The sequence below is a fragment of the Natrix helvetica genome, assembly GCF_964273705.1.
Source record: "Natrix helvetica genome assembly, chromosome: 5".
NCBI classification, from domain to species: domain Eukaryota; kingdom Metazoa; phylum Chordata; class Lepidosauria; order Squamata; family Natricidae; genus Natrix; species Natrix helvetica.
Window position 1 is genome coordinate 129,116,075 of NC_138551.1, and position 7,941 is coordinate 129,124,015.

The 7,941-nt window shown below is 47.9% G+C and overlaps 1 long non-coding RNA gene across 1 annotated transcript; it reads left to right on the top strand.

The window, feature by feature from the left end:
• The first annotated feature begins 5,516 nt into the window (after nt 1–5,516).
• On the top strand, nt 5,517–6,952 carry LOC309393682. Its single transcript, XR_014175634.1, has 3 exons — nt 5,517–5,646; nt 5,914–6,073; nt 6,748–6,952. It is a non-coding gene; the product is annotated as an uncharacterized lncRNA (long non-coding RNA).
• The last annotated feature ends 989 nt before the right edge of the window (nt 6,953–7,941 follow it).

The following is a 7,941-nucleotide window of genomic DNA, read 5'->3' on the forward strand; positions in this document are numbered from 1 at the left end:
AACAGAAGCCCAACCCAAGGGCTTGGCGAAATCATAAAGGGCGCCCAGAGAGAAATCCACAAGTGTTTACCCAGAGAGAAAATTCCCAAAGAGCTGAGCGAGCGTATCCCCAGAGAGATCACACACAAAGAGCTGAAAGAGCGTTCTATCAAGACGCTCAACGAGAGTATTTTCAGGATTCAGATGCTGAGATAGAGTTGACCCAGAGAGAGGAGTTGTGAACATATCTCACCACAATAAGTCAGGTCCGCACCAAGCGGCCAAAAAAGCTGAAAGTCACAGTCCTCTTGGAGGGCTCACCTTGCGAGCTGGAAGTTGACACAGGATTGTCCCTGACGATCATTTCATGGGCATCCATGAAACAGGCTATCCCTAGCCTCAAAAAGAGCCAACTACGCGTTCCAGACATCCTGCTACGGGACTACCAGGGGAACCGAGTCCCCATCGTAGGCCAAGGTATGTTCCAGATCCGTTTCAAGGACATCGTAGCCCAGCTGCCTGTGACCATCGCCAGCGCACCATTACAAAACCTCCTAGGACTGGATTGGTTTGAATCCTTGGGGCTAGAAGTCACCGGAATCAACGCCGTGGAAAACAGCAGCGCTGAGCAGATTTTTAAGGAGTTCGAGGATGTGTTCAGCCCCGGTCTTGGTAAGTATGTGGGTAAACCGATTTCATTCAATTTAGACCCCAAAGTGGCGCCAATCCGACTTAAACCGAGACGGGTGCCTTTTGCACTCCGCCCAAAAATAGATAAGGAAATAGATAAGTTAATGGAGCAAGGAATCCTTGAGCCGGTGGATCACGCGCGCTGGGAAACGCCCATCGTGACCCCAGTCAAGCCAGATGGATCAGTCCGCATCTGCGCGGACTATAAATGCATAATTAATGTCGCGCTACAACAAAACGCATATCCTGTGCCTGTAGTACAGCACTTATTGCACTCGTTGGGGCCAGGAAAGGTATTTGCTAAATTAGACATGGCACAAGCTTACCAGCAGCTGCCCGTAGATAGCGCCACAGCGGAGGCCCAAACTATAGTGACGCATAGAGGAGCATTCAAATGCAACCGGCTACAATTCGGTGTGAGTATTGCTCCAGGATTGTTCCAGAGCGTCATGGAACGACTTTTGCAAGGGATACCGGGAGTCGTCCCCTATTTTGACGACATCTTGGTGTCCGCTGCAAACGAGGAGCAATTAAATAAAAGAGTCAGAACTGTTTTGGCCAGAATCAGAGAAAAGGGTCTCCGCCTCAAAAAGGAAAAATGCCAAATTAACGTGCCTAGCGTAGAATTCCTGGGTTATAGAATCGATGGTCAGGGAATACACCCCACTTCAAAGAAAATTAAGGCGATCCAGGACGCCCCCACACCACGAAATCAGACTGAGTTGCAGGCCTTCCTCGGACTACTTAACTTCTACAGCGTTTTTCTGAGACAGAAGGCGACCGTTGCTGAGCCACTACACCGTCTACTCCAGAGGAACACACCATAGAAATGGGGACGATCCGAAGCTGCAGCTTTTGCCAGAGTAAAGCGCCTGCTCACCACTGACTCACTGTTAGTCCAATACAGCCAGACACTACCGCTGGTATTGACCTGCGACGCATCACCTTTCGGAGTCGGCGCAGTCCTCAGCCACCGGATGCCCGACGGAAAAGAAGCACCCATCGCCTTCTACTCCAGGACTCTTTCATCGGCCGAGAGGAATTACAGCCAGATGGACAGGGAAGCGCTAGCTGCTGTAGCTGGAGTAAAACGTTTCCACGAATACCTCTACGGCCGTGATTTTGAACTGATTACAGATCACAAACCGCTGTTGGGACTTTTGGCGGGAAACCGCCCCACTCCAGTCTCCCTTTCTCCTCGCATGACCAGGTGGACTGTTTTCCTGGCTGCGTACTCATACAAATTGATTCAACGACCGGGCTCCACTCTAGGACACGCATACGCACTCAGCCGTTGCCCACTACCGGACCTTTTGCCAGATCCCACTCCCGAAGTACCGGTGCTGCTCATTGATTGTTTGGACTCAGGACCGGTTTCTTCCTACGATGTTGCAAGGTTCTCTACTAAAGACAGTTTAATAAAGCAAGTTCAAACTTGGGTTTGGAGGGGGTGGCCGAAGGGAAACGTGGGCCCGGAATTCAAAGTGTTTTGGTCAAAACGGGATGAACTCTCAGTGTTACAAGGTTGTTTATTGTGGGGGGATCGAGTTGTTATTCCATATGCTTTGCGTAGGAATGTATTAGATGCTTTACATGTTGGGCATCCGGGGATTGTTAGGATGAAGGCGTTAGCAAGAAGTTACGTTTGGTGGCCAAACATGGACAAAGAAATAGAGGAATGGGTGGCCACTTGCGACCCATGCCAGGAATCGAGACCAGCACCCCCGGAAGCGCCCGCCACAGAATGGGAGAAGCCTAAAGCACCCTGGTCGCGAATACACATCGATTTCGCAGGGCCATTCCAAGGTCAGACCTTCCTTATAGTTGTGGATGCATACTCGAAATGGCTAGAAGTAGTCCTAATGACTTCAACCACGGCAGAGGCAGTCATTAAGGTTCTACGGCGACTTTTCGCCACTCATGGCCTGCCCGACCTCCTGGTCTCCGATAATGGGCCCCAGTTCACGGCCATGCAATTTGAGACATATCTAGCAGGTCAGGGAATTCGGCATGCCCTCGTCGCGCCATTCCATCCGGCATCAAATGGACAGGCGGAGAGAATGGTGCGATTCGCAAAAAGAGGCCCTCGCTAGGATGGGTCCAGGTGATTGGCAAACACGCATTGACCATTACCTATTGATCCAACACATTACCCCCAGCACAACGACGGGTAGGAGCCCCGCTGAACTACTCATGGGCCGCCGTCTACGGTCTCACCTGGACCGTCTTCACCCAAATTACTCTGCCACAGCTCCCCCAGACTCTACAAGCAAAATTCGGAGTTTTAGCATAGGGGATTCAGTATACGCCCACAACTATGCAGGGGGGACATTGTGGATGCCGGCAAAGGTCATTGGCATCACGGGTCCACGATCGTATTTGTTGGAACTGGAAGATGGGCGGAACTGGAAAAGGCACATCGATCAACTTCGGGGTCGCCTAGCACACTCAGAACTTCGAACCGAGGACGAGAGCTACCTACCAACGCAAAGTCAGCCACTCGAGAGCCCCAACGCAGAGAACTACGACACCTGCGAGCCCAGGTCTGAACAAGAGATCGAGCACGAAGCAGAGCAACCCCCAAGCAACGTAACCGAGCAGACTCCGGAACGCCCTAGCAACGAAGGCACGAAAACCCCCGAACGCGAAGCAGAAAAAGCACCCAATCCTGCAACCACTTCTAACCAACCCGAACTGCGACGCTCCTCCCGAGTAAGGCAAACTCCAACATACCTAAAAGACTATGTTACTAACCGCAACGTTCCGTCTAGGAGGGGAGGGGTGTTAGATATTAGCATATATCGGAGGAAGTCTCCTCTCTTGTCCGCTGCTACAGCGGGAAACAGGTATCACGCTGATTGGTCGAGAGGCGTACCCGAGTACTATAAAAGGGGAACCCTCCGGCCACAGAGCAAGCTGGATCACTACTACTACTAATAAAGAGCTGTTAAGTCACTTCGTGTCCGCAGTCTGTTCTCTCATTGCCCAGATTTAACAGGAAGGGAGGGATCTCCTCTTCCTGAGACTCTTTCCAGCCTTCAATCATTGAAATGGCTTCTCCTCTTGGTTCTTTGGCTGCTTTTCCTCCTTTAAGGCCCTCGTTGAGTTGGAGGGGACTCTCCTCCCAGGTCAAGTCCAATTCCTTGTGATGACATCAGATGATAATTCTCATCAAATCCTAGACCGAAATAAAGAAACAGGGGAATGGCAGAGGCAGATAATCAATACTCTAGGATCAATCCCTCCAGGTATTTTAAAGCAAACAAGCTTGCTGGATTTAGTCCACCAGGTTGTGTCAAAAGGGCCTGGCATTCACAACATCCAGAAGAAAAGGAATGTTTTCCCTAAATACATGCTAGAAGCTCTTTCTCAATAGAGGACCCCTCTGATTTTGGGGGTGGTGAACAGAGCCGAAGCCCATTGGGGGCAGGAAGGGAGCCCCAGAAGCCCCCAGAGGATCTCCTCAGAAGACCCAGCTGCCTCTTGCTGGATCCAGTATCAGATCTGGGTGCTGGGTGACCCTGGAGGAGGAGGACCCCACGTGTCCTCAGGTGACCCCCGGCTTCCCTTCAGCAGGAGCCCTCGAAAAACCTTGGGGGAAGCTGGCCCAGGGCAGCCCCTTCTCTGCCCCCTTTGAGTCCCCCATCCCAGCTTGGGAGAAGCTCCGTCTGGAGGGTCCTGCACTCTCAACTCCATCAGTCACGGGGGAACCAGCTCAGCCCCACAGAAATAGGGGGAGTGGCCCCCTTGCTCCCCCCTTCTCTCTCTCTGGGCCGGCAGCTCCTTTGGCGGGAGAGGAGAGGATTTCAGGGGGGCCTTTGGGGAGATTTCAGGGGGGGTTGGTGGTGGGGGGCTTCTGAAAGTAGGGCAGGGGCTGCCATTCATTTAGTTGGTTGTGACCAAAGCCCAGCCTTGTTATTATTAATGACACCAAAGGCAGGTGGTTAGAATAACGAACAAATGCAGTTAGAAGGGACCTTAGACGTCATCTGTCCGACTGCCCAATGAAGGGCCTCCTAGGGCTGGTTGCTCAACCTCAGCAACCTGAAGATGGGTGGACTTCAACTCCCAGAATTCCCCATCCAGCACTCAGGGTCCTCAATCCTCTTTTCATGCTTTAGCTGTCCCTCACACTGCCTGTAGGGGGCAGTCTACATTCCAGCCTTTCGGTCCCAAGTAGATCCACAGGCAGCGAGCAGGACAGCTAAAGCAGGCAAAGACCCCTCAGTGGCCTCCATTTTGTGGCCTCTTTTCTGAGGCGATTCTTTTTCCCTCCATTTTGAGGAGAAGAAAAGCTGTGGGGAGATTTTATCTCCTCTCCAGCAGGGACTCAGGGAGGGTCCCCCAAAGGGAGGTTGGGGGGCAGAGGGGGGACGGGAAGACCAGGGCAGATGGCTAATGAAAAGAATGACATGACTTTAGCATGAATGTTGTTCGTCTTTTCTGCACTTTGCACTTAAAATGAAAAGCTGGGATAGCTGCTCTGCTTGGGGACACCCCGAGATCATCCAACCCTGATTAAATGAGCATAAATGAAGAAGGGGAAGAAAAACGACTCTGTGTAATGCTTCAGGACATAAACACCCCAAGTAGAAGGTCAATATAGTTAAAAGCCTCATCCTTTTTGACCTGCTATTTTGGGGGATAATAGAAGGACTTTCTATCCATCCCATCCCTACTTATCCCAGACTGAACCCTCTTTAACCCGTTCTTTATCTCAGGGAATAAAAATGCTGGAATAAGGCCTGATTTCCACACTGAAAATCAATGTCTTAATCGGGCCTTAGATGTTCCCATTAAATATTTGTTAAAACATCTTCCATTCCCTTTTCTCTTTCAGAAATGGATCCTAATGAGCTGTTGTGGCCATCCAGGGAAAGACCCCAGAAGGTCCTTGGAGACCCCTGGAAGGCAACCTTTGTTTGTCCTTGGGGTCTGTGTCTTCGTTGGCCTCTGCATTTTTTATCACCATTGCAAGTAAGTTACTTTTGTTAAAGGGAGTATCATCACCACAACCTGGGGAGCCCTGGGGCACTGAAAGCCCCCCCCCCCCAAAATGTTGGTGAAACTAACAGGAGAAAGGATAGAATCCCCCAGAGCTGGAAGGGATCTTGGAGGTCTTCTAGTCCAACCCCCAATTTTGAAAATCTGGAGCCTCCATTAAGAATAAGCTTCATTATCATTGTTAAGAAACCAATGTACCAGGCAGTTATATTTTATTCTTTTTTTCTTCTTCAACCCCAGAAAAAAAATCCTTGCAAGTGTCGCTAGAACAACGAAATGAAGATGTGGAGGCTGATATCATCACGGTGGAACCGAACATACCTGAACCCATCTACCCCAACATCATCTCAATTGATGAACAAAGGATGTCAGATGTTCTTCCGTGGTCTATAATGCGAGGGTTAGTAAGTGTTTGAATTAATTTGGTTGTCATCTTTTATTTTTCCATTTTAAAGATATTTTATTATTGTTGTTGTTATTGTTATTTAATTGTTAGACCGCCTACAAAGTTAGTTTTAGCCTCATGGGAGTCTGACAGCAGCCAATAAAATACATTTCTTGCACAGGAACAGGAAGCTCAAGGGCAAGGCCCAAGAGAGGGTATAAATACCCCTCTCCCTCTCTCCTCCATGTGGTCAGCTGCCCAGGACTTCAAACCCATTTGACCCTGTTCATCAATAAACCATCTTTCCAATCAGCCTCCATGTTTCCAGTGTCTTTCTCCCCACTTGGAACTGAACCCAGTTGGACATTTCTTCCAACAGTGTGCTGCACTTTCTTCTTGGAAAGATGTACTTTCAATAGCCCCGAGGTGTCTCTTTTTCTGTCACATTTCTTACCTCCATCAAAGTTTTCCTTGTGGGAGTCACTTATGGCCTGATAACTAGATTAAATCCAAGCTAAACTGAATTAGTTAATATTCCAAAAGGGAACTTTTTAATTAATTCAAATGTAAGCCTAAGGATAGCAAACAAAATACCAGGTATTTTTAAATAGCTTTAATTTTAAACAAGACTGATAATTCAAGTAAAAAACCCTAAAGGGGCTAATTTTATTTTGGCCTTGATATTTCAGATGAGCAGATGGACCAGCCAGAAAGGAGAATCAATATCTGAGTTGCAGGGTTCAAAAACAAGATGGGATGAAGGTGGAATTCCTCAGAGGAAAAAATGATATTAAAGAAGAACAGAACAGAAATATATAGATAGAAATTCTGAATTTTTCTTTCAAATTCAAATATTTTTACTAGAGCTCTGAGGCCAGATATAAACAAGTTACTGAATAAAAGAAATATTCCATTGTATCGTGTGTGTGTGTGTGTGTAGAAGAGAAAAGCAATAAGAATAACGGAGTGTAAAAATAATTAAAAATGTAGTTATGATTGTTTATTCAAGTAAAAAAACTAAGAGAACTAATTTCTCTCTGTTCTTTATAATTTATGGAAAGACAAATTTCAAGGCTGGAAAAAGGTGGAAAAGTCAAGTAAATAACAATCTCTGGGGCCATCTGAAGTTTTCCATAATTCCCAGTACACAGCTGGTCCCAACAAGGAAATGGAACATGCTCTGCACTTTGTCCATGCTCAGGAATTATTGGCACACAACCATGAGTCAACATGTTGAATCACTATTTACGAACAAAATCTCCCTTGGATTTAGGGAAAACAAAATCTTGTAAATCAAGAGTTATAAGGCAACTGTTCATGTTCTTAAAAGCTGAATTTCGGCTTCAACTTAAGTGGAACTTTTGGTGTGTTGTGTTCAGAGTGGAGGTTTTTCACTCTCCTTTACATAGCAATGTTTTTTTTCAAACAGGATCCATAGATAAAAGCTTCTGGATTCACAGTCTTCCTCTCCCGTTTTAAGCAGGGCTCCGAGGGAGAAGGGGCTCCCCTCCCACCTGGCCTAACCCCTTTCTGAGCTCCACCTCTCTGTTGCCATCAATGGGATCATTCGCCTTTTCCCTTAAAATTGCTTTGAGCTTCTTTCTCCATCCCATCAGGGAGCCTCTCATCTGACGCCATGAACCTGTAACCCCACCTTTTCCCTCCTAGGAATAAAGACCGTCCCTGACTTACAACCTTTCTTTTAGTGACTGTTCAAAGTTATAACCGCACTGAAAAAAGTGACGTAGAACCAGTCCTTGCACTTACAACCAACGGAACATCCCCACCGCCACGGGTTACAAATTTGGGCTCAGGGCAATCTCTGTGTATCTACAAGAGTTGGGGAGTCCCGGGGTCCCCCGAACGCCACTTGCGACCTTCCC